Genomic DNA, 27257 nt, shown 5'->3' on the forward strand with positions numbered 1-27257 from the left:
CTGTCTCCCACTCTCACACACCTCACTGTCTCTCCCTCTCACTCCCCTCAGTGTCTCCCCCTCTCACACCCTCACTGCCTCCCACTCACACTCCCCTCACTGTCTCCCCCTCTCACTCCCCTCACGGTCTCCCACTCTCACTCCCCTCACTGTTTCCCACTCTCACTCCCCTCACTGTTTCCCACTCTCACACCCTCATTGTCTCCCACTCTAACACCCCTCACTATCTCCCACTCTCACTCCCCTCACTGTCTCCCATTCTCACACCCCTCACTATCTCCCACTCTCACTCCCCTCACTGTCTCCCACTCTCACTCCCCTCACTGTCTCCCACCCTCACTCCCCTCACTGTCTCCCACTCTCACTCCCCTCACTGTCTCCCACTCTCACTCCTCTCACTGTGCCCCACTCTCACACCACTCACTGTCTCCCACTCACACTCCACTCACTGTCTCCCCCTCTCACTCCCCTCACGGTCTCCCACTCTCGCACCCCTCACTGTCTCCCACTCTCACACCCCTCACTGTCTCCTATTCTCACTCCCCTCACTGTCTCCCAGTCTAACTCCCCTCACTGTCTACCTCTCTCACTCCCCTCACTGTCTCCCTCTCTCACACCCCTCACTGTCTCCCACTCTCACACCCCTCATTGTCACACACTCTCACACCCCTCACTGCCTGCACTCGCACTCCCCTCACTGTCTCCCTCTCTCACTCCCCTCACTGTCACCCAGTCTGACTCCCCTCACTGTCTCCCACTCTCACTCCAATCACTGATTGCACTTTCACTCCCCTCACTGCCTACCACTCTAACTCCCCTCACTGTCTCCCACTCTAACTCCCCTCATTGTCTGCCACTCTCACTCCCATCACTGTCTCCCACTATCACACACCTCACTCTCAACTCTCACTCCCCTCACTGCCTTCCACTCTAACTCCCCTCACCGTCTCCCACTCTTACTCACCTCACGCTCAACTGTCACTTTCCTCACTGCCTTCCACTCTCACTCCCCTCACTGTCTCCAACTCTCACACCCTTCAATCTCTCAAAACCTAACTCCCAATCTCACACGCATTAGTAAGGAGATTGTGTAAACGGCTGAGATACAGACAGAGATCGGGATTTAGAGATTTCAGTGAGCAGGCTGGAAAAGCAGAATGCTCAACTCGATTATGGTTGTTGGTGAATGTTGAAATATTTTTATCATACAAGTGTATTAATTGTATTCAAGCCTCCCGATCCTTGTGCCTGTCTCCCTGATTGTACTAAACTATACGGTTTGTAAAGGATGCTCTTGTATTACGAAAAGCTTTATTCTTACTCCCCGTTGTCTCTCCCCTGCGGTTACACTGAGCGACGCTGTCTTGCAACATCTGTTGTTTATGACGCTTTCCCATTCCCTGGACACCAGTCAATCTCTCCCTGTCAGGCGGACTGAGTAACATTCGCAAACTATTGTGCTTTTCAGAAGTCAGTTTTGCAGATATTTGCTGAATTAATAGTTTAAAAGAAAAACACATAACAAAATACGAATGTTTGTCCTCACAGACAGACCGGATAACATTTGCAGCCTATTGTGCTTTTCAGGTGTTAGTTTTGCAGATTCTTTGCTGAACTAATAGTTTTAAAGGAACCCCGAAACTGTCGGAGTCATGATTTCATCGTTGTTTCTATGCTTTAAACGCATTTTAGAAGTGCTAATTGTATTTAAAATGTAATAACTTTTTAAAAGTTTTCTATACCATTTAAATATTGATAGATATTTAAATATATTTTTCTGCTCAAGATCTGAATGCCAGTTTAAGGGGCGTGTCTGTAACTCCCTTTGTCAATCGGGGCGGCTCCTCACCTGGTTCACACTGAAACTCCAAGCTGCCTGTTTCCCAGGACAACACTGCTGCAGGGTGAAGGAGATGGATCAGCTGCAGTCTGCCGGACAGGTAAACCTGGGTGTTTGATTTGGTGCAGGCAGCGGGTTAGAGAACTGAACTAAATCAGTCCGTAAACTGTTGGAGTGTTTGAACGTTTGAAATGAGCTCTGGCAGCTGAGAGTCAGCGCACAGATTGGGATTGAGAGAATTCAGTGGGATTAAGAGAATTCAGTGGGATTGAGAGAATTCAGTGCCCAGACTAGAAAGGCAGGATGGTCAACTCGATTGTTGTTGCAGGTGAATGTTTCAATAGTTGCTGATTTTCTCTCTATGAATGTAACAACTGTCTTTGAGCCTCGCTGCCGTTGACCCTGTTTCTAGAATGATGCTCCCACTCTCACTCCCCTCACTGTCACACACTCTCACTCCCCTCACTGTCTCCTACTCTCACTCCCCACACTGTGCCCCACTCTCACACCACTCACTGTCTCCCACTCTCACTCCCCTCACTGACTCCCACTCTCACTCCCCTCACTGTCTCCCACTCTCACTCCCCTCACTGTCTCCCACTCTCACTCCCCTCACTGTCTCCCACTCTCACTCCCCTCACTGTCTCCCACTCTCACTCCCCTCACTGTCTCCCACTCTCACTCCCCTCACTGTCTCCCATTCTCACTCCCCTCACTGTCTCCCACTCTCACTCCCCTCACTGTCTCACACTCTCACCCCCTCACTGTCTCCCACTCTCACTCCCCTCACTGTCTCCCTCTCTCACTCCCCTCACTGACTCCCACTCTCACTCCCCTCACTGTCTCCAACTCTCACTCCCCTCACTGTCTCCCACTCTCACTCCTCTCACTGTCTCCCACTCTCACTCCCCTCACTGTCTCCAACTCTCACTCCCCTCACTGTCTCCCACTCTCACCCCCCTCACTGTATCCCAACTCTCACACAGCTCACTGTCTCCCAACTCTCACACCCCTCACTGTCTCCCACTCTCACTCCCCTCACTGTCTCCCAATCTCACTCCCCTTACTGTCTCCCACTATCACCCCCTCACTGTCTCCCAACTCACACACCCCTCACTGTCTCCCACTCTCTCCCCCCTCACTGTCTCACACTCTCACAACCCTCACTGTCTCCCACTCCCCCTCCACTCACTGTCTCACACTCTCACTCCCCTCACTGTCTCCCAACTCTCACACCCCTCACTGTCTCCCACTCTCACTCCCCTCACTGTCTCCCACCTCTCACTCCCGTTACGGTCGCCCCTCTCACTCCCTCATTGTCACCCACTCCTTCTCCCTTTACAGTCTCCACTTTCATTCCCGTCACTGTCTCCCACTCTCACAAACCTCATTGTCTCCCACTCTCACTCCCCTCACTGTCTCCCAATCTCACTCCCCTTACTGTCTCCCACTATCACCCCCTCACTGTCTCCAAACTCTCACACCCCTCACTGTCTCCCACTCTCTCCCCCCTCACTGTCTCACACTCTCACAACCCTCACTGTCACCCACTCTCACTCCCCTCACTGTCTCTCACTCTCACTCCCCTCACTGTCTCCCACTCCCACTCCACTCACTGTCTCCCACTCTCACTCCCCTCACTGTCTCCCAACTCTCACACCCCTCACTGTCTCCCACTCTCACTCCCCTCACTGTCTCCCACTCTCACTCCCCTCACTGTCTCCCACTCCCACTCCACTCACTTTCTCCCACTCTCACTCCCCTCACTGTCTCCCAACTCTCACACCCCTCACTGTCTCCCACTCTCACTCCCCTCACTGTCTCCCACTCCCACTCCACTCACTGTCTCCCACTCTCACTCCCCTCACTGTCTCCCAACTCTCACACCCCTCACTGTCTCCCACTCTCACTCCCCTCACTGTCTCCCACCTCTCACTCCCGTTACGGTCGCCCCTCTCACTCCCTCATTGTCACCCACTCCTTCTCCCTTTACAGTCTCCACTTTCACTCCCGTCACTGTCTCCCACTCTCACAAACCTCACTGTCTCCCACTCTCACAAACCTCATTGTCTCCCACTATCACTCACCTCACGGTCTCGCAGTCTCACTCCCTTCAATGTCCACACTCAGTAATATCACTGTCCCCCACTGTCGGACCCCTCACCGTTTCCCACTCAAGCCCTCTCTGTTACCCACTCTCACACCCCTTCTTATCTTCCACTGTCACTTCCCTCATTGCCTCACAGTCTAAAACACCTCACTGTCTCCCATTCTCACAAAACTCACCGTTTCCCACTATCATACCCCTCACTTTCCCAAACTCTCAGAAACCTCACTATCTCCCACTCTAACACCCTTCACGGTCCCCAACTCTCATTCACCTCACTGTATCCCACTCTCACAACCCACACCCTCTCCCACTCTCACTCCACTCACTGTCACCTACCTTAATACCCCTCACTGTCACACAATCTCCCACACCTCACTGTCTCTCACTCGAAAACCCCTCACTGTCTCTCATTCTCGCTCTCCTCACTGTCTCACAATTTCACTCCCCTCACTCTCTCCCACTCTCACCCCCCCAATCTCTCCCACTTTCATTCGCCTCTCTGTCTCCCACTCTCACACCCCTTACTGTCTCCCACTCTCACACACCGCACTGTCTCCCACTCTCACTCCCCTCACTGTCTCCCACTCTCACTCCCCTCACTGTCTCCCGTTCTCACTCCCCTCACTGTCTCCCAACCTCACTCCCCTCACTGTCTCCCACTCTCACTCCCCTCACTGTCTCCCACTCTCACTCCCCTCACTGTCTCCTACTCTCACACATCTCACTGTCTCCCACTCTCACTCCCCTCACTGTCTCCCACTCTCACTCCCCTCACTGTCTCCCACTCTAACTCCCCTCACTGTCTCCCACTCTCACTCCCCTCACTGTCTCCCACTCTCACTCCCCTCACTGTCTCCTACTCTCACTCCCCTCACTGTCTCCCACTCAAACCCTCTCTGTTACCCACTCTCACACTCCTCACTGTCTCCCTCTCTCACACATCTTACTCTCTCCCACTCTCACTCCCCTCACTGTCTCCCACTCTCACTCCCCTCACTGTCTCCCACTCTCACTCCCCTCACTGTCTCCCACTCTCACTCCCCTCACTGTCTCCCACTCTCACTCCCCTCACTGTCTTCCACTCTCACTCCCCTCACTGTCTCCCACTCTCACTCCCCTCACTGTCTCCCAGTCTCACTCCCCTCACTGTCTCCCACTCTCTCTCCCCTCACTGTCCCCCACTCTCGCTCTCCTCACTGTCTCCCACTCTCACTCCCCTCACTGTCTCCTACTCTCACACATCTCACTGTCTCCCACTCTCACTCCCCTCACTGTCTCCCACTCTATCTCACCTCTCTGTCTCCCATTCTCACTCCCCTCACTGTCTCCCACTCTCACTCCCCTCACTGTCTCCCACTCTCACTCCCCTCACTGTCTCCAACTCTCACTCCCCTCACTGTCTCCCACTCTCACTCCCCTCACTGTCTCCCACTCTCACTCCCCTCACTGTCTCCCACTCTCACTCCCCTCACTGTCTCCCACTCTCACTCCCTTCACTGTCTCCCACTCTCACTCCCCTCACTCTCTCCCACTCTCACTCCCCTCACTGTCTCTCACTCTCACTACCCTCACTGTCTCCCACTCTCACCCCCTCACTGTCTCCCACTCTAACTCCCGTCACTGTCTCCCACTCTCACTCGCCTCACTGGCTACCACTCAAACCCTCTCTGTTACCCACTCTCACACTCCTCACTGTCTCCCTCTCTCACACATCTTACTGTCTCCCACTCTCACTCCCCTCACTGTCTCCCACTCTCACTCCCCTCACTGTCTCCCACTCTCACTCCCCTCACGGTCTCCCACTCTCACTCCCTCACTGTCTCCCACTCTCACTCCCCTCACTGTCTTCCACTCTCACTCCCGTCACTGACTCCCACTCTCACTCCCCTCACTGTCTCCCAGTCTCACTCCCCTCACTGTCTCCCACTCTCTCTCCCCTCACTGTCCCCCACTCTCGCTCCCCTCACTGTCTCCCAGTCTCACTCCCCTCACTGTCTCCCACTCTCAATCCCCTCACTGTCTCCCACTCTCACTCCCCTCACTGTCTCCCACTCTCACTCCCCTAACTGTCTCCCACTCTCACTCCCCTCACTGTCTCCCACTCTCACTCCCTTCACTGTCTCCGACTCTCACTCCCCTCACTCTCTCCCACTCTCACTCCCCTCACTCTCTCCCACTCTCACTCCCCTCACTGTCTCTCACTCTCACTCCCCTCACTGTCTCCCACTCTTACCCCCTCACTGTCTCCCACTCTCACTCCCGTCACTGTCTCCCACTCTCACTCCCCTCACTGTCTCCCACTCTCACTCCCCTCACTGTCTCCCACTCTCACTCCCCTCACTGTCTCCCATTCTCACTCCCCTCACTGTCTCCCACTATCACTCCCCTCACTGTCTCCCACTCTCACTCCCCTCACTGTCTCCCACTCTCACTCCCCTCACTGTCTCCCACACCCACTCCCCTCACTGTCTTCCACTCTCTCTCCCCTCACTGTCTCCCACTCTCATTCCCCTCACTATCTCCCACTTTCACTCCCCTCACTGTCTCCCACTCTCACTCCCCTCACTGTCTCCCACTCTCACTCCCCTCACTGTCTCCCACTCTCACTCCTCTCACTGTCTCCCACTCTCACTCCCCTCACTGTCTCCCACTCTCACTCCCCTCACTGTCTCCCACTGTCACTCCCCTCACTGTCTCCCACTCTCACACCCCTCGCTATCTCCCACTCTCACTCTCCTCATTGTCTCTTACTCTCACACCCCTCACTGTCTCCCACTCTCACTCCCATTACAGTCTCCTCTTTCATTCCCTTTACTGTCTCCCACTCTCACTCCCCTCAAAATCTCCCACTCTCACTCCCCTCACTGTCTCCCACACTCACTCCCCTCACTGTCTCCCACTCTCACTCCCCTCACTGTCTCCAACTCTCACTCCCCTCACTGTCTCCCACTCTCACTCCCCTCACTGTCTCCCACTCTCACTCCCCTCACTGTCTCCCACTCTCAATCCCCTAACTGTCTCCCACTCTCACACCCCTCACTGTCTCCCACTCTCTCACCCCTCACTGCCTGCACTCGCACTCCCCTCACTGTCTCCCTCTCTCACTCCCCTCACTGTCACCCAGTCTGACTCCCCTCACTGTCTCCCACTCTCACTCCAATCACTGATTGCACTTTCACTCCCCTCACTGCCTACCACTCTAACTCCCCTCACTGTCTCCCACTCTAACTCCCCTCATTGTCTGCCACTCTCACTCCCATCACTGTCTCCCACTATCACACACCTCACTCTCAACTCTCACTCCCCTCACTGCCTTCCACTCTAACTCCCCTCACCATCTCCCACTCTTACTCACCTCACGCTCAACTGTCACTTTCCTCACTGCCTTCCACTCTCACTCCCCTCACTGTCTCCAACTCTCACACCCTTCAATCTCTCAAAACCTAACTCCCAATCTCACACGCATTAGTAAGGAGATTGTGTAAACGGCTGAGATACAGACAGAGATCGGGATTTAGAGATTTCAGTGAGCAGGCTGGAAAAGCAGAATGCTCAACTCGATTATGGTTGTTGGTGAATGTTGAAATATTTTTATCATACAAGTGTATTAATTGTATTCAAGCCTCCCGATCCTTGTGCCTGTCTCCCTGATTGTACTAAACTATACGGTTTGTAAAGGATGCTCTTGTATTACGAAAAGCTTTATTCTTACTCCCCGTTGTCTCTCCCCTGCGGTTACACTGAGCGACGCTGTCTTGCAACATCTGTTGTTTATGACGCTTTCCCATTCCCTGGACACCAGTCAATCTCTCCCTGTCAGGCGGACTGAGTAACATTCGCAAACTATTGTGCTTTTCAGAAGTCAGTTTTGCAGATATTTGCTGAATTAATAGTTTAAAAGAAAAACACATAACAAAATACGAATGTTTGTCCTCACAGACAGACCGGATAACATTTGCAGCCTATTGTGCTTTTCAGGTGTTAGTTTTGCAGATTCTTTGCTGAACTAATAGTTTTAAAGGAACCCTGAAACTGTCGGAGTCATGATTTCATCGTTGTTTCTATGCTTTAAACGCATTTTAGAAGTGCTAATTGTATTTAAAATGTAATAACTTTTTAAAAGTTTTCTATACCATTTAAATATTGATAGATATTTAAATATATTTTTCTGCTCAAGATCTGAATGCCAGTTTAAGGGGCGTGTCTGTAACTCCCTTTGTCAATCGGGGCGGCTCCTCACCTGGTTCACACTGAAACTCCAAGCTGCCTGTTTCCCAGGACAACACTGCTGCAGGGTGAAGGAGATGGATCAGCTGCAGTCTGCCGGACAGGTAAACCTGGGTGTTTGATTTGGTGCAGGCAGCGGGTTAGAGAACTGAACTAAATCAGTCCGTAAACTGTTGGAGTGTTTGAACGTTTGAAATGAGCTCTGGCGGCTGAGAGTCAGCGCACAGATTGGGATTGAGAGAATTCAGTGGGATTAAGAGAATTCAGTGGGATTGAGAGAATTCAGTGCCCAGACTAGAAAGGCAGGATGGTCAACTCGATTGTTGTTGCAGGTGAATGTTTCAATAGTTGCTGATTTTCTCTCTATGAATGTAACAACTGTCTTTGAGCCTCGCTGCCGTTGACCCTGTTTCTAGAATTATGCTCCCACTCTCACTCCCCTCACTGTCACACACTCTCACTCCCCTCACTGTCTCCTACTCTCACTCCCCACACTGTGCCCCACTCTCACACCACTCACTGTCTCCCACTCTCACTCCCCTCACTGACTCCCACTCTCACTCCCCTCACTGTCTCCCACTCTCACTCCCCTCACTGTCTCCCACTCTCACTCCCCTCACTGTCTCCCACACTCACTCCCCTCACTTTCTCCCACTCTCACTCCCCTCACTGTCTCCCACTCTAACTTTCCTCACTGTCTCTCACTCTCATTCCCCTCACTGTCTCCCACTCTCACTCCCCTCACTGTCTCCCACTCTCACTCCCCTCACTGTCTCCCATTCTCACTCCCCTCACTGTCTCCCACTCTCACTCCCCTCACTGTCTCACACTCTCACCCCCTCACTGTCTCCCACTCTCACTCCCCTCACTGTCTCCCTCTCTCACTCCCCTCACTGACTCCCACTCTCACTCCCCTCACTGTCTCCAACTCTCACTCCCCTCACTGTCTCCCACTCTCACTCCTCTCACTGTCTCCCACTCTCACTCCCCTCACTGTCTCCAACTCTCACTCCCCTCACTGTCTCCCACTCTCACCCCCCTCACTGTATCCCAACTCTCACACAGCTCACTGTCTCCCAACTCTCACACCCCTCACTGTCTCCCACTCTCACTCCCCTCACTGTCTCCCAATCTCACTCCCCTCACTGTCTCCCAATCTCACTCCCCTTACTGTCTCCCAACTCACACACCCCTCACTGTCTCCCACTCTCTCCCCCCTCACTGTCTCACACTCTCACAACCCTCACTGTCTCCCACTCCCCCTCCACTCACTGTCTCCCACTCTCACTCCCCTCACTGTCTCCCAACTCTCACACCCCTCACTGTCTCCCACTCTCACTCCCCTCACTGTCTCCCACCTCTCACTCCCGTTACGGTCGCCCCTCTCACTCCCTCATTGTCACCCACTCCTTCTCCCTTTACAGTCTCCACTTTCATTCCCGTCACTGTCTCCCACTCTCACAAACCTCATTGTCTCCCACTCTCACTCCCCTCACTGTCTCCCAATCTCACTCCCCTTACTGTCTCCCACTATCACCCCCTCACTGTCTCCAAACTCTCACACCCCTCACTGTCTCCCACTCTCTCCCCCCTCACTGTCTCACACTCTCACAACCCTCACTGTCACCCACTCTCACTCCCCTCACTGTCTCTCACTCTCACTCCCCTCACTGTCTCCCACTCCCACTCCACTCACTGTCTCCCACTCTCACTCCCCTCACTGTCTCCCAACTCTCACACCCCTCACTGTCTCCCACTCTCACTCCCCTCACTGTCTCCCACTCTCACTCCCCTCACTGTCTCCCACTCCCACTCCACTCACTGTCTCCCACTCTCACTCCCCTCACTGTCTCCCAACTCTCACACCCCTCACTGTCTCCCACTCTCACTCCCCTCACTGTCTCCCACTCCCACTCCACTCACTGTCTCCCACTCTCACTCCCCTCACTGTCTCCCAACTCTCACACCCCTCACTGTCTCCCACTCTCACTCCCCTCACTGTCTCCCACCTCTCACTCCCGTTACGGTCGCCCCTCTCACTCCCTCATTGTCACCCAGTCCTTCTCCCTTTACAGTCTCCACTTTCACTCCCGTCACTGTCTCCCACTCTCACAAACCTCATTGTCTCCCACTATCACTCACCTCACGGTCTCGCAGTCTCACTCCCTTCAATGTCCACACTCAGTAATATCACTGTCCCCCACTGTCGGACCCCTCACCGTTTCCCACTCAAGCCCTCTCTGTTACCCACTCTCACACCCCTTCTTATCTTCCACTGTCACTTCCCTCATTGCCTCACAGTCTAAAACACCTCACTGTCTCCCATTCTCACAAAACTCACCGTTTCCCACTATCATACCCCTCACTTTCCCGAACTCTCAGAAACCTCACTATCTCCCACTCTAACACCCTTCACGGTCCCCAACTCTCATTCACCTCACTGTATCCCACTCTCACAACCCACACCCTCTCCCACTCTCACTCCACTCACTGTCACCTACCTTAATACCCCTCACTGTCACACAATCTCCCACACCTCACTGTCTCTCACTCGAAAACCCCTCACTGTCTCTCATTCTCGCTCTCCTCACTGTCTCACAATTTCACTCCCCTCACTCTCTCCCACTCTCACCCCCCCAATCTCTCCCACTTTCATTCGCCTCTCTGTCTCCCACTCTCACACCCCTTACTGTCTCCCACTCTCACACACCGCACTGTCTCCCACTCTCACTCCCCTCACTGTCTCCCACTCTCACTCCCCTCACTGTCTCCCGTTCTCACTCCCCTCACTGTCTCCCAACCTCACTCCCCTCACTGTCTCCCACTCTCACTCCCCTCACTGTCTCCCACTCTCACTCCCCTCACTGTCTCCTACTCTCACACATCTCACTGTCTCCCACTCTCACTCCCCTCACTGTCTCCCACTCTCACTCCCCTCACTGTCTCCCACTCTAACTCCCCTCACTGTCTCCCACTCTCACTCCCCTCACTGTCTCCCACTCTCACTCCCCTCACTGTCTCCTACTCTCACTCCCCTCACTGTCTCCCACTCAAACCCTCTCTGTTACCCACTCTCACACTCCTCACTGTCTCCCTCTCTCACACATCTTACTCTCTCCCACTCTCACTCCCCTCACTGTCTCCCACTCTCACTCCCCTCACTGTCTCCCACTCTCACTCCCCTCACTGTCTCCCACTCTCACTCCCCTCACTGTCTCCCACACTCACTCCCCTCACTGTCTTCCACTCTCACTCCCCTCACTGTCTCCCACTCTCACTCCCCTCACTGTCTCCCAGTCTCACTCCCCTCACTGTCTCCCACTCTCTCTCCCCTCACTGTCCCCCACTCTCGCTCTCCTCACTGTCTCCCACTCTCACTCCCCTCACTGTCTCCTACTCTCACACATCTCACTGTCTCCCACTCTCACTCCCCTCACTGTCTCCCACTCTATCTCACCTCTCTGTCTCCCATTCTCACTCCCCTCACTGTCTCCCACTCTCACTCCCCTCACTGTCTCCCACTCTCACTCCCCTCACTGTCTCCAACTCTCACTCCCCTCACTGTCTCCCACTCTCACTCCCCTCACTGTCTCCCACTCTCACTCCCCTCACTGTCTCCCACTCTCACTCCCCTCACTGTCTCCCACTCTCACTCCCTTCACTGTCTCCCACTCTCACTCCCCTCACTCTCTCCCACTCTCACTCCCCTCACTGTCTCTCACTCTCACTACCCTCACTGTCTCCCACTCTCACTCCCCTCACGGTCTCCCACTCTCACTCCCCTCACTGTCTCCCACTCTCACTCCCCTCACGGTCTCCCACTCTCACTCCCCTCACTGTCTCCCACTCTCACTCCCCTCACTGTCTTCCACTCTCACTCCCGTCACTGACTCCCACTCTCACTCCCCTCACTGTCTCCCAGTCTCACTCCCCTCACTGTCTCCCACTCTCTCTCCCCTCACTGTCCCCCACTCTCGCTCCCCTCACTGTCTCCCAGTCTCACTCCCCTCACTGTCTCCCACTCTCAATCCCCTCACTGTCTCCCACTCTCACTCCCCTCACTGTCTCCCACTCTCACTCCCCTAACTGTCTCCCACTCTCACTCCCCTCACTGTCTCCCACTCTCACTCCCTTCACTGTCTCCGACTCTCACTCCCCTCACTCTCTCCCACTCTCACTCCCCTCACTCTCTCCCACTCTCACTCCCCTCACTGTCTCTCACTCTCACTCCCCTCACTGTCTCCCACTCTTACCCCCTCACTGTCTCCCACTCTCACTCCCGTCACTGTCTCCCACTCTCACTCCCCTCACTGTCTCCCACTCTCACTCCCCTCACTGTCTCCCACTCTCACTCCCCTCACTGTCTCCCACTCTCACTCCCCTCACTGTCTCCCATTCTCACTCCCCTCACTGTCTCCCACTATCACTCCCCTCACTGTCTGCCACTCTCACTCCCCTCACTGTCTCCCACTCTCACTCCCCTCACTGTCTCCCACACCCACTCCCCTCACTGTCTTCCACTCTCTCTCCCCTCACTGTCTCCCACTCTCATTCCCCTCACTATCTCCCACTCTCACTCCCCTCACTGTCTCCCACTCTCACTCCCCTCACTGTCTCCCACTCTCACTCCCCTCACTGTCTCCCACTCTCACTCCTCTCACTGTCTCCCACTCTCACTCCCCTCACTGTCTCCCACTCTCACTCCCCTCGCTGTCTCCCACTGTCACTCCCCTCACTGTCTCCCACTCTCACACCCCTCGCTATCTCCCACTCTCACTCTCAACATTGTCTCTTACTCTCACACCCCTCACTGTCTCCCACTCTCACTCCCATTACAGTCTCCTCTTTCATTCCCTTTACTGTCTCCCACTCTCACTCCCCTCAAAATCTCCCACTCTCACTCCCCTCACTGTCTCCCACACTCACTCCCCTCACTGTCTCCCACTCTCACTCCCCTCACTGTCTCCAACTCTCACTCCCCTCACTGTCTCCCACTCTCACTCCCCTCACTGTCTCCCACTCTCACTCCCCTCACTGTCTCCCACTCTCAATCCCCTAACTGTCTCCCACTCTCACACCCCTCACTGTCTCCCACTCTCTCACCCCTCACTGTCGCACACTCTCACTCACTCACTGTCTCTCACTCTCACGCCCCTCACTGTCTCCCACTCTCACTCCCCTCACTGTCTCCCACTCTCACTCCCCTCACTGTCTCCCACTCTCACTCCCCTCACTGTCTTCCACTCTCACTCCCCTCACTGTCTCCCACTCTCACTCCCCTCACTGTCTCCCAGTCTCACTCCCCTCACTGTCTCCCACTCTCTCTCCCCACACTGTCCCCCACTCTCGCTCTCCTCACTGTCTCCCACTCTCACTCCCCTCACTGTCTCCTACTCTCACACATCTCACTGTCTCCCACTCTCACTCCCCTCACTGTCTCCCACTCTATCTCACCTCTCTGTCTCCCATTCTCACTCCCCTCACTGTCTCCCACTCTCACTCCCCTCACTGTCTCCCACTCTCACTCCCCTCACTGTCTCCAACTCTCACTCCCCTCACTGTCTCCCACTCTCACTCCCCTCACTGTCTCCCACTCTCACTCCCCTCACTGTCTCCCACTCTCACTCCCCTCACTGTCTCCCACTCTCACTCCCTTCACTGTCTCCCACTCTCACTCCCCTCACTCTCTCCCACTCTCACTCCCCTCACTGTCTCTCACTCTCACTACCCTCACTGTCTCCCACTCTCACTCCCCTCACGGTCTCCCACTCTCACTCCCCTCACTGTCTCCCACTCTCACTCCCCTCACGGTCTCCCACTCTCACTCCCCTCACTGTCTCCCACTCTCACTCCCCTCACTGTCTTCCACTCTCACTCCCGTCACTGACTCCCACTCTCACTCCCCTCACTGTCTCCCAGTCTCACTCCCCTCACTGTCTCCCACTCTCTCTCCCCTCACTGTCCCCCACTCTCGCTCCCCTCACTGTCTCCCAGTCTCACTCCCCTCACTGTCTCCCACTCTCAATCCCCTCACTGTCTCCCACTCTCACTCCCCTCACTGTCTCCCACTCTCACTCCCCTAACTGTCTCCCACTCTCACTCCCCTCACTGTCTCCCACTCTCACTCCCTTCACTGTCTCCGACTCTCACTCCCCTCACTCTCTCCCACTCTCACTCCCCTCACTCTCTCCCACTCTCACTCCCCTCACTGTCTCTCACTCTCACTCCCCTCACTGTCTCCCACTCTTACCCCCTCACTGTCTCCCACTCTCACTCCCGTCACTGTCTCCCACTCTCACTCCCCTCACTGTCTCCCACTCTCACTCCCCTCACTGTCTCCCACTCTCACTCCCCTCACTGTCTCCCACTCTCACTCCCCTCACTGTCTCCCATTCTCACTCCCCTCACTGTCTCCCACTATCACTCCCCTCACTGTCTGCCACTCTCACTCCCCTCACTGTCTCCCACTCTCACTCCCCTCACTGTCTCCCACACCCACTCCCCTCACTGTCTTCCACTCTCTCTCCCCTCACTGTCTCCCACTCTCATTCCCCTCACTATCTCCCACTCTCACTCCCCTCACTGTCTCCCACTCTCACTCCCCTCACTGTCTCCCACTCTCACTCCCCTCACTGTCTCCCACTCTCACTCCTCTCACTGTCTCCCACTCTCACTCCCCTCACTGTCTCCCACTCTCACTCCCCTCACTGTCTCCCACTGTCACTCCCCTCACTGTCTCCCACTCTCACACCCCTCGCTATCTCCCACTCTCACTCTCCTCATTGTCTCTTACTCTCACACCCCTCACTGTCTCCCACTCTCACTCCCATTACAGTCTCCTCTTTCATTCCCTTTACTGTCTCCCACTCTCACTCCCCTCAAAATCTCCCACTCTCACTCCCCTCACTGTCTCCCACACTCACTCCCCTCACTGTCTCCCACTCTCACTCCCCTCACTGTCTCCAACTCTCACTCCCCTCACTGTCTCCCACTCTCACTCCCCTCACTGTCTCCCACTCTCACTCCCCTCACTGTCTCCCACTCTCAATCCCCTAACTGTCTCCCACTCTCACACCCCTCACTGTCTCCCACTCTCTCACCCCTCACTGTCGCACACTCTCACTCACTCACTGTCTCTCACTCTCACGCCCCTCACTGTCTCCCACTCTCACTCCCCTCACTGTCTCCCTCTCCCACTTCCATCACTGTCTCCCATTCTCACTCCCCTCGCTGTCTCCCACTCTCACACCCCTCACTGTCTACACTCTCACTCCCCTCACTGTCTCCCACTCTCACTCCCCTCACTGTCTCCCACTCTCACTCCCCTCATTGTCTCCCACTCTCACACCCCTCACTGTCTCCCACTCTCACTCCCCTCACTGTCTCCCACTCTCACTCCCCTCACTGTCTCCCACTCTCACACCCCTCACTGTCTCCCTCTCTCTCACCCCTCACTGTCTCCCACACTCACTCCCCTCACTGTCTCACACTCTCACACCCCTCCCTGTCTCCCACTCTCACTCACCTCACTGTCTCCCAGTTTCACTCCCCTCACTGTCTCCCACTCTCACTCACCTCACTGTCTCCCACTCTCACTCCCCTCACTGTCTCCCACTCTCACACCCCTCACTGTCTCCCACTCTCACTCCCGTCACTGTCTCCCACTGTCACTCCCCTCACTGTCTCCCACTCTCACTCCCCTCACTGTCTCCCACTCTCACTCCCCTCACTGTCTCCCACTCTCACTCCCCTCACTGTCTCCCATTCTCACTCCCCTCACTGTCTCCCACTATCACTCCCCTCACTGTCTCCCACTCTCACTCCCCTCACTGTCTCCCACTCTCACTCCCCTCACTGTCTCCCACACCCACTCCCCTAACTGTCTTCCACTCTCTCTCCCCTCACTGTCTCCCACTCTCACTCCCCTCACTATCTTCCACTCTCACTCCCCTCACTGTCTCCCACTCTCACTCCCCTCACTCTCTCCCACTCTCACTCCCCTCACTGTCTCTCACTCTCACTACCCTCACTGTCTCCCACTCTCACCCCCTCACTGTCTCCCACTCTCACTCCCGTCACTGTCTCCCGCTCTCACTCCCCTCACTGTCTCCCACTCTCACTCCCCTCACTGTCTCCCACTCTCACTCCCCTCACTGTCTCCCACTCTCACTCCCCTCACTGTATCCCATTCTCACTCCCCTCACTGTCTCCCACTATCACTCCCCTCACTGTCTCCCACTCTCACTCCCCTCACTGTCTCCCACTCTCACACCCCTCACTGTCTCCCACACCCACTCCCCTCACTGTCTTCCACTCTCTCTCCACTCACTGTCTCCCACTCTCACTCCCCTCACTATCTCCCACTCTCACTCCCCTCACTGTCTCCCACTCTCACTCCCCTCACTGTCTCCCACTCTCACTCCCCTCACTGTCTCCCACTCTCACTCCTCTCACTGTCTCCCACTCTCACTCCCCTCACTGTCTCCCACTCTCACTCCCCTCACTGTCTCCCACTGTCACTCCCCTAACTGTCTCCCACTCTCACTCCCCTCACTGTCTCCCACTCTCACTCCCTTCACTGTCTCCGACTCTCACTCCCCTCACTCTCTCCCACTCTCACTCCCCTCACTCTCTCCCACTCTCACTCCCCTCACTGTCTCTCACTCTCACTCCCCTCACTGTCTCTCACTCTCACTCCCCTCACTGTCTCCCACTCTTACCCCCTCACTGTCTCCCACTCTCACTCCCGTCACTGTCTCCCACTCTCACTCCCCTCACTGTCTCCCACTCTCACTCCCCTCACTGTCTCCCACTCTCACTCCCCTCACTGTCTCCCACTCTCACTCCCCTCACTGTCTCCCATTCTCACTCCCCTCACTGTCTCCCACTATCACTCCCCTCACTGTCTGCCACTCTCACTCCCCTCACTGTCTCCCACTCTCACTCCCCTCACTGTCTCCCACACCCACTCCCCTCACTGTCTTCCACTCTCTCTCCCCTCACTGTCTCCCACTCTCATTCCCCTCACTATCTCCCACTCTCACTCCCCTCACTGTCTCCCACTCTCACTCCCCTCACTGTCTCCCACTCTCACTCCCCTCACTGTCTCCCACTCTCACTCCTCTCACTGTCTCCCACTCTCACTCCCCTCACTGTCTCCCACTCTCACTCCCCTCGCTGTCTCCCACTGTCACTCCCCTCACTGTCTCCCACTCTCACACCCCTCGCTATCTCCCACTCTCACTCTCAACATTGTCTCTTACTCTCACACCCCTCACTGTCTCCCACTCTCACTCCCATTACAGTCTCCTCTTTCATTCCCTTTACTGTCTCCCACTCTCACTCCCCTCAAAATCTCCCACTCTCACTCCCCTCACTGTCTCCCACACTCACTCCCCTCACTGTCTCCCACTCTCACTCCCCTCACTGTCTCCAACTCTCACTCCCCTCACTGTCTCCCACTCTCACTCCCCTCACTGTCTCCCACTCTCACTCCCCTCACTGTCTCCCACTCTCAATCCCCTAACTGTCTCCCACTCTCACACCCCTCACTGTCTCCCACTCTCTCACCCCTCACTGTCGCACACTCTCACTCACTCACTGTCTCTCACTCTCACGCCCCTCACTGTCTCCCACTCTCACTCCCCTCACTGTCTCCCACTCTCACTCCCCTCACTGTCTCCCACTCTCACTCCCCTCACTGTCTTCCACTCTCACTCCCCTCACTGTCTCCCACTCTCACTCCCCTCACTGTCTCCCAGTCTCACTCCCCTCACTGTCTCCCACTCTCTCTCCCCACACTGTCCCCCACTCTCGCTCTCCTCACTGTCTCCCACTCTCACTCCCCTCACTGTCTCCTACTCTCACACATCTCACTGTCTCCCACTCTCACTCCCCTCACTGTCTCCCACTCTATCTCACCTCTCTGTCTCCCATTCTCACTCCCCTCACTGTCTCCCACTCTCACTCCCCTCACTGTCTCCCACTCTCACTCCCCTCACTGTCTCCAACTCTCACTCCCCTCACTGTCTCCCACTCTCACTCCCCTCACTGTCTCCCACTCTCACTCCCCTCACTGTCTCCCACTCTCACTCCCCTCACTGTCTCCCACTCTCACTCCCTTCACTGTCTCCCACTCTCACTCCCCTCACTCTCTCCCACTCTCACTCCCCTCACTGTCTCTCACTCTCACTACCCTCACTGTCTCCCACTCTCACTCCCCTCACGGTCTCCCACTCTCACTCCCCTCACTGTCTCCCACTCTCACTCCCCTCACGGTCTCCCACTCTCACTCCCCTCACTGTCTCCCACTCTCACTCCCCTCACTGTCTTCCACTCTCACTCCCGTCACTGACTCCCACTCTCACTCCCCTCACTGTCTCCCAGTCTCACTCCCCTCACTGTCTCCCACTCTCTCTCCCCTCACTGTCCCCCACTCTCGCTCCCCTCACTGTCTCCCAGTCTCACTCCCCTCACTGTCTCCCACTCTCAATCCCCTCACTGTCTCCCACTCTCACTCCCCTCACTGTCTCCCACTCTCACTCCCCTAACTGTCTCCCACTCTCACTCCCCTCACTGTCTCCCACTCTCACTCCCTTCACTGTCTCCGACTCTCACTCCCCTCACTCTCTCCCACTCTCACTCCCCTCACTCTCTCCCACTCTCACTCCCCTCACTGTCTCTCACTCTCACTCCCCTCACTGTCTCCCACTCTTACCCCCTCACTGTCTCCCACTCTCACTCCCGTCACTGTCTCCCACTCTCACTCCCCTCACTGTCTCCCACTCTCACTCCCCTCACTGTCTCCCACTCTCACTCCCCTCACTGTCTCCCACTCTCACTCCCCTCACTGTCTCCCATTCTCACTCCCCTCACTGTCTCCCACTATCACTCCCCTCACTGTCTGCCACTCTCACTCCCCTCACTGTCTCCCACTCTCACTCCCCTCACTGTCTCCCACACCCACTCCCCTCACTGTCTTCCACTCTCTCTCCCCTCACTGTCTCCCACTCTCATTCCCCTCACTATCTCCCACTCTCACTCCCCTCACTGTCTCCCACTCTCACTCCCCTCACTGTCTCCCACTCTCACTCCCCTCACTGTCTCCCACTCTCACTCCTCTCACTGTCTCCCACTCTCACTCCCCTCACTGTCTCCCACTCTCACTCCCCTCACTGTCTCCCACTGTCACTCCCCTCACTGTCTCCCACTCTCACACCCCTCGCTATCTCCCACTCTCACTCTCCTCATTGTCTCTTACTCTCACACCCCTCACTGTCTCCCACTCTCACTCCCATTACAGTCTCCTCTTTCATTCCCTTTACTGTCTCCCACTCTCACTCCCCTCAAAATCTCCCACTCTCACTCCCCTCACTGTCTCCCACACTCACTCCCCTCACTGTCTCCCACTCTCACTCCCCTCACTGTCTCCAACTCTCACTCCCCTCACTGTCTCCCACTCTCACTCCCCTCACTGTCTCCCACTCTCACTCCCCTCACTGTCTCCCACTCTCAATCCCCTAACTGTCTCCCACTCTCACACCCCTCACTGTCTCCCACTCTCTCACCCCTCACTGTCGCACACTCTCACTCACTCACTGTCTCTCACTCTCACGCCCCTCACTGTCTCCCACTCTCACTCCCCTCACTGTCTCCCTCTCCCACTTCCATCACTGTCTCCCATTCTCACTCCCCTCGCTGTCTCCCACTCTCACACCCCTCACTGTCTACACTCTCACTCCCCTCACTGTCTCCCACTCTCACTCCCCTCACTGTCTCCCACTCTCACTCCCCTCATTGTCTCCCACTCTCACACCCCTCACTGTCTCCCACTCTCACTCCCCTCACTGTCTCCCACTCTCACTCCCCTCACTGTCTCCCACTCTCACACCCCTCACTGTCTCCCTCTCTCTCACCCCTCACTGTCTCCCACACTCACTCCCCTCACTGTCTCACACTCTCACACCCCTCCCTGTCTCCCACTCTCACTCACCTCACTGTCTCCCAGTTTCACTCCCCTCACTGTCTCCCACTCTCACTCACCTCACTGTCTCCCACTCTCACTCCCCTCACTGTCTCCCACTCTCACACCCCTCACTGTCTCCCTCTCTCTCACCCCTCACTGTCTCCCACACTCACTCCCCTCACTGTCTCACACTCTCACACCCCTCACTGTCACCCACTCTCACTCACCTCACTGTCTCCCAGTCTCACTCCCCTCACTGTCTCCCACTCTCAATCCCCTCACTCTCTCCCACTCTCACTCCCCTCACTGTCTCTCACTCTCACTACCCTCACTGTCTCCCACTCTCACCCCCTCACTGTCTCCCACTCTCACTCCCGTCACTGTCTCCCACTGTCACTCCCCTCACTGTCTCCCACTCTCACTCCCCTCACTGTCTCCCACTCTCACTCCCCTCACTGTCTCCCACTCTCACTCCCCTCACTGTCTCCCATTCTCACTCCCCTCACTGTCTCCCACTATCACTCCCCTCACTGTCTCCCACTCTCACTCCCCTCACTGTCTCCCACTCTCACTCCCCTCACTGTCTCCCACACCCACTCCCCTAACTGTCTTCCACTCTCTCTCCCCTCACTGTCTCCCACTCTCACTCCCCTCACTATCTTCCACTCTCACTCCCCTCACTGTCTCCCACTCTCACTCCCCTCACTCTCTCCCACTCTCACTCCCCTCACTGTCTCTCACTCTCACTACCCTCACTGTCTCCCACTCTCACCCCCTCACTGTCTCCCACTCTCACTCCCGTCACTGTCTCCCGCTCTCACTCCCCTCACTGTCTCCCACTCTCACTCCCCTCACTGTCTCCCACTCTCACTCCCCTCACTGTCTCCCACTCTCACTCCCCTCACTGTATCCCATTCTCACTCCCCTCACTGTCTCCCACTATCACTCCCCTCACTGTCTCCCACTCTCACTCCCCTCACTGTCTCCCACTCTCACACCCCTCACTGTCTCCCACACCCACTCCCCTCACTGTCTTCCACTCTCTCTCCACTCACTGTCTCCCACTCTCACTCCCCTCACTATCTCCCACTCTCACTCCCCTCACTGTCTCCCACTCTCACTCCCCTCACTGTCTCCCACTCTCACTCCCCTCACTGTCTCCCACTCTCACTCCTCTCACTGTCTCCCACTCTCACTCCCCTCACTGTCTCCCACTCTCACTCCCCTCACTGTCTCCCACTGTCACTCCCCTCACTGTCTCCCACTCTCACACCCCTCGCTATCTCCCACTCTCACTCACCTCATTGTATCTTACTCTCACACCCCTCACTGTCTCCCACTCTCACTCCCATTACAGTCTCCTCTTCCATTCCCTTTACTGTCTCCCACTCTCACTCCCCTCAAAATCTCCCACTCTCACTCCCCTCACTGTCTCCCACACTCACTCCCCTCACTGTCTCCCACTCTCACTCCCCTCACTGTCTCCAACTCTCACTCCCCTCACTGTCTCCCACTCTCACTCCCCTCACTGTCTCCCACTCTCAATCCCCTCACTGTCTCCCACTCTCACCCCCTCACTGTCTCCCACTCTCACACCCCTCACTGTCTCCCACTCTCTCACCCCTCACTGTCGCACACTCTCACTCACTCACTGTCTCTCACTCTCACGCCCCTCACTGTCTCCCACTCTCACTCCCCTCACTGTCTCCCTCTCCCACTTCCATCACTGTCTCCCACTCTCACTCCCCTCGCTGTCTCCCACTCTCACTCCCCTCACTGTCTACAATCTCACTCCCCTCACTGTCTCCCACTCTCACTCCCCTCACTGTCTCCCACTCTCACTCCCCTCACTATCTCCCACTCCCACTCCCCTCACTGTCTCCCACTATCACTCCCCTCACTGTCTCCCACTCTCACTCCCATCACTGTCTCCCACACTCACTCCCCTCACTGTCACCCTCTCTCACTCCCCTCACTGTCTCCCACTCTCACTCCCCTCACTGTCTCCCACACTCACTCCCCTCACTGTCTCCCACTCTCACTCCCCTCACTGTCACCCTCTCTCACTCCCCTCACTGTCTCCCACTCTCACTCCCCTCACTGCCTCCCACTCTCACTCCAATCACAGTCTCCCACTCTCACTCCCCTCACTGTCTCCCACTCTCACTCCCCTCACTCTCTCCCACTCTCGCTCCCGTCACTGTCTCCCTCTCTCACTCCCCTCACTGTCTCCCACTCCCACTCCCCTCACTGTCTCCCACTCTCACTCCCCTCATTGTCTCCCACTCTCACTCCCCTCACTGTCTCCCACTCTCACTCCACTCACTGTCTCCCACTCTCACTCCCCTCACTGTCTCCCACTCTCACTCCACTCACTGTCTCCCACTCTCACCCCCTCACTGTCTCCCACTCTCACTCCGCTCACTGTCACCCACTCTCACACCCCTCACTGTCTTCCACTCTCACTCCCCTCACTGTCTCCCACTCTCACTCTCCTCACTGCCTCCCACTCTCACTCCCCTCACTGTCTCCCACTCTCACACACCTCACTGTCTCCAACTATCTCTCCCCTCACTGTCTCCAACTCTCACTCCCCTCACTGTCTCCCACTCTCACTCCCCTCACTGTCTCACACTTTCACTCCTCTCATTGTCAACTACTCTCACTCCCCTCACTGTCTCCCACTCTCACTCCCCTCACTGTGCCCCACTCTCACACCGCTCACTGTCTCCCGCTCTCACTCCCCTCACTGTCCCCCCCTCTCACTCCCCTCACTGTCTCCCACTCTCGCACCCCCCACTGTCTCCTACTCTCACTCCCTTCACTGTCTCCCAGTCTCTCTCCCCTCACTGCCTCCTCTCTCACTCCCCTCACTGTCTCCCACTCTCACTCCCCTCACTGTTTCCCTCTCTCACGCCCCTCACTGTCTCACACTCTCACTCCCCTCACTGTCTCACACTCTCACTTCCCTCACTGTCTCCCACTCTCACTCCCCTCACTGTATCCCAGTCTCACTCCCCTCACTGTCTCCCACGCTCACTCCCCTCACTGTCTCCCACTCTCACTCCCCTCACTGTCTCCCACTCTCACTCCCCTCACTGTCTCCCACTCTCACTCCCCTCACTGTCTCCCACTCTCACTCCCCTCACTGTCTCCCACTCTCACTCCTCTCACTGTCTCCCACTCTCACTCCCCTCACTGTCTCCCACTCTCACTCCCCTCACTGTCTCCCACTGTCACTCCCCTCACTGTCTCCCACTCTCACACCCCTCGCTATCTCCCACTCTCACTCTCCTCATTGTCTCTTACTCTCACACCCCTCACTGTCTCCCACTCTGACTCCCATTACAGTCTCCTCTTTCATTCCCTTTATTGTCTCCCACTCTCACTCCCCTCAAAATCTCCCACTCTCACTCCCCTCACTGTCTCCCACACTCACACCCCTCACTGTCTCCCACTCTCACTCCCCTCACTGTCTCCAACTCTCACTCCCCTCACTGTCTCCCACTCTCACTCCCCTCACTGTCTCCCACTCTCAATCCCCTCACTGTCTCCCACTCTCACCCCCTCACTGTCTCCCACTCTCACACCCCTCACTGTCTCCCACTCTCTCACCCCTCACTGTCGCACACTCTCACTCACTCACTGTCTCTCACTCTCACGCCCCTCACTGTCTCCCACTCTCACTCCCCTCACTGTCTCCCTCTCCCACTTCCATCACTGTCTCCCATTCTCACTCCCCTCGCTGTCTCCCACTCTCACTCCCCTCACTGTCTACACTCTCACTCCCCTCACTGTCTCCCACTCTCACTCCCCTCACTGTCTCCCACTCTCACTCCCCTCATTGTCTCCCACTCTCACTCCCCACACTGTCTCCCACTCTCACACCCCTCACTGTCTCCCTCTCTCTCACCCCTCACTGTCTCCCACACTCACTCCCCTCACTGTCTCACACTCTCACACCCCTCACTGTCTCCCACTCTCACTCACCTCACTGTCTCCCAGTCTCACTCCCCTCACTGTCTCCCACTCTCACTCCCCTCACTGTCTCCCACTCTCACTCCCCTCACTGTCTCCCACTCTCACACCCCTCACTGTCTCCCTCTCTCTCACCCCTCACTGTCTCCCACACTCACTCCCCTCACTGTCTCACACTCTCACACCCCTCACTGTCACCCACTCTCACTCACCTCACTGTCTCCCAGTCTCACTCCCCTCACTGTCTCCCACTCTCAATCCCCTCACTCTCTCCCACTCTCACTCCCCTCACTGTCTCTCACTCTCACTACCCTCACTGTCTCCCACTCTCACCCCCTCAATGTCTCCCACTCTCACTCCCGTCACTGTCTCCCACTGTCACTCCCCTCACATTCTCCCACTCTCACTCCCCTCACTGTCTCCCACTCTCACTCCCCTCACTGTCTCCCACTCTCACTCCCGTCACTGTCTCCCACTCTCACTCCCCTCACTGTCTCCCACTCTCACTCCCCTCACTGTCTCCCACACCCACTCCCCTCACTGTCTTCCACTCTCTCTCCCCTCACTGTCTCCCACTCTCACTCCCCTCACTATCTCCCACTCTCACTCCCCTCACTTTCTCCCACTCTCACTCCCCTCACTCTCTCCCACTCTCACTCCCCTCACTGTCTCTCACTCTCACTACCCTCACTGTCTCCCACTCTCACCCCCTCACTGTCTCCCACTCTCACTCCCGTCACTGTCTACCACTCTCACTCCCCTCACTGTCTCCCACTCTCACTCCCCTCACTCTCTCCCACTCTCACTCCCCTCACTGTCTCCCACTCTCACTCCCCTCACTGTATCCCATTCTCACTCCCCTCACTGTCTCCCACTATCACTCCCCTCACTGTCTCCCACTCTCACTCCCCTCACTGTCTCCCACTCTCACTCCCCTCACTGTCTCCCACACCCACTCCCCTCACTGTCTTCCACTCTCTCTCCCCTCACTGTCTCCCACTCTCACTCCCCTCACTATCTCCCACTCTCACTCCCCTCACTGTCTCCCACTCTCACTCCCCTCACTGTCTCCCACTCTCACTCCACTCACTGTCTCCCACTCTCACTCCTCTCACTGTCTCCCACTCTCACTCCCCTCACTGTCTCCCACTCTCACTCCCCTCACTGTCTCCCACTGTCACTCCCCTCACTGTCTCCCACTCTCACACCCGTCGCTATCTCCCACTCTCACTCTCCTCATTGTCTCTTACTCTCACACCCCTCACTGTCTCCCACTCTCACTCCCATTACAGTCTCCTCTTCCATTCCCTTTACTGTCTCCCACTCTCACTCCCCTCAAAATCTCCCACTCTCACTCCCCTCACTGTCTCCCACACTCACTCCCCTCACTGTCTCCCACTCTCACTCCCCTCACTGTCTCCAACTCTCACTCCCCTCACTGTCTCCCACTCTCACTCCCCTCACTGTCTCCCACTCTCAATCCCCTCACTGTCTCCCACTCTCACCCCCTCACTGTCTCCCACTCTCACACCCCTCACTGTCTCCCACTCTCTCACCCCTCACTGTCGCACACTCTCACTCACTCACTGTCTCTCACTCTCACGCCCCTCACTGTCTCCCACTCTCACTCCCCTCACTGTCTCCCTCTCCCACTTCCATCACTGTCTCCCATTCTCACTCCCCTCGCTGTCTCCCACTCTCACTCCCGTCACTGTCTACAATCTCACTCCCCTCACTGTCTCTCACTCTCACTCTCCTCACTGTCTCCCACTCTCACTCCCCTCACTGTCTCCCACTCCCACTCCCCTCACTGTCTCCCACTCCCACTCCCCTCACTGTCTCCCACTCTCACTCCCATTACTGTCTCCCACTCTCACTCCCCTCACTGTCACCCTCTCTCACTCCCCTCACTGTCTCCCACTCTCACTCCCCTCACTGTCTCCCACTCTCACTCCCCTCACTGTCTCCCACTCTCACTCCAATCACAGTCTCCCACTCTCACTCCCCTCACTGTCTCCCACTCTCACTCCCCTCACTCTCTCCCACTCTCGCTCCCGTCACTGTCTCCCTCTCTCACTCCCCTCACTGTCTCCCACTCCCACTCCCCTCACTGTCTCCCACTCTCACTCCCCTCATTGTCTCCCACTCTCACTCCCCTCACTGTCTCCCACTCTCACTCCACTCACTGTCTCCCACTCTCACTCCCCTCACTGTCTCCCACTCTCACTCCACTCACTGTCTCCCACTCTCACCCCCTCACTGTCTCCCACTCTCACTCCGCTCACTGTCACCCACTCTCACACCCCTCACGGTCTTCCACTCTCACTCCCCTCACTGTCTCCCACTCTCACTCTCCTCACTGCCTCCCACTCTCACTCCCCTCACTGTCTCCCACTCTCACACACCTCACTGTCTCCCACTACCTCTCCCCTCACTGTCTCCAACTCTCACTCCCCTCACTGTGTCCCACTCTCACTCCCCTCACTGTCTCACACTATCAATCCTCTCACTGTCTACTACTCTCACTCCCCTCACTGTCTCCCACTCTCACTCCCCTCACTGTGCTCCACTATCACACCGCTCACTGTCTCCCGCTCTCACTCCCCTCACTGTCTCCCCCTCTCACTCCCCTCACTGTCTCCCACTCTCGCACCCCCCACTGTCTCCTACTCTCACTCCCTTCACTGTCTCCCAGTCTCTCTCCCCTCACTGCCTCCTCTCTCACTCCCCTCACTGTCTCCCACTCTCACTCCCCTCACTGTTTCCCTCTCTCACGCCGCTCACTGTCTCACACTCTCACTTCCCTCACTGTCTCCCACTCTCACTCCCCTCACTGTATCCCAGTCTCACTCCCCTCACTGTCTCCCACGCTCACTCCCCTCACTCTCTCCCACTCTCACTCCCCTCACTGTCTCCCACTCTCACTCCCCTCACTGTCTCCCACTCTCACTCCCCTCACCTTCTCCCACTCTCACTCCCCTCACTCTCTCCCACTCTCACTTTCCTCACTGTCTCTCACTCTCATTCCCCTCACTGTCTCCCACTCTCACTCCCCTCACTGTCTCCCACTCTCACTCCCCTCACTGTCTCCCATTCTCACTCCCCTCAATGTCTCCCACTCTCACTCCCCTCACTGT

The 27257-nt window shown here is 56.4% G+C and overlaps 1 long non-coding RNA gene across 1 annotated transcript in view; it reads left to right on the plus strand.

The window, feature by feature from the left end:
* LOC140396765 (uncharacterized) overlaps nucleotides 1–27257 on the plus strand; it is a 161814-nt gene that overhangs the window by 11640 nt on the left and 122917 nt on the right. Inside the window, exons 3-4 of the long non-coding RNA XR_011936631.1 lie at nucleotides 1787–1940; nucleotides 8128–8281. This is a non-coding gene — a long non-coding RNA (uncharacterized lncRNA). The remainder of the gene's footprint in view (nucleotides 1–1786; nucleotides 1941–8127; nucleotides 8282–27257) is intronic.

The sequence above is a fragment of the Scyliorhinus torazame genome, chromosome 20 (genome assembly GCF_047496885.1).
Source record: "Scyliorhinus torazame isolate Kashiwa2021f chromosome 20, sScyTor2.1, whole genome shotgun sequence".
NCBI lineage: Eukaryota > Metazoa > Chordata > Chondrichthyes > Carcharhiniformes > Scyliorhinidae > Scyliorhinus > Scyliorhinus torazame.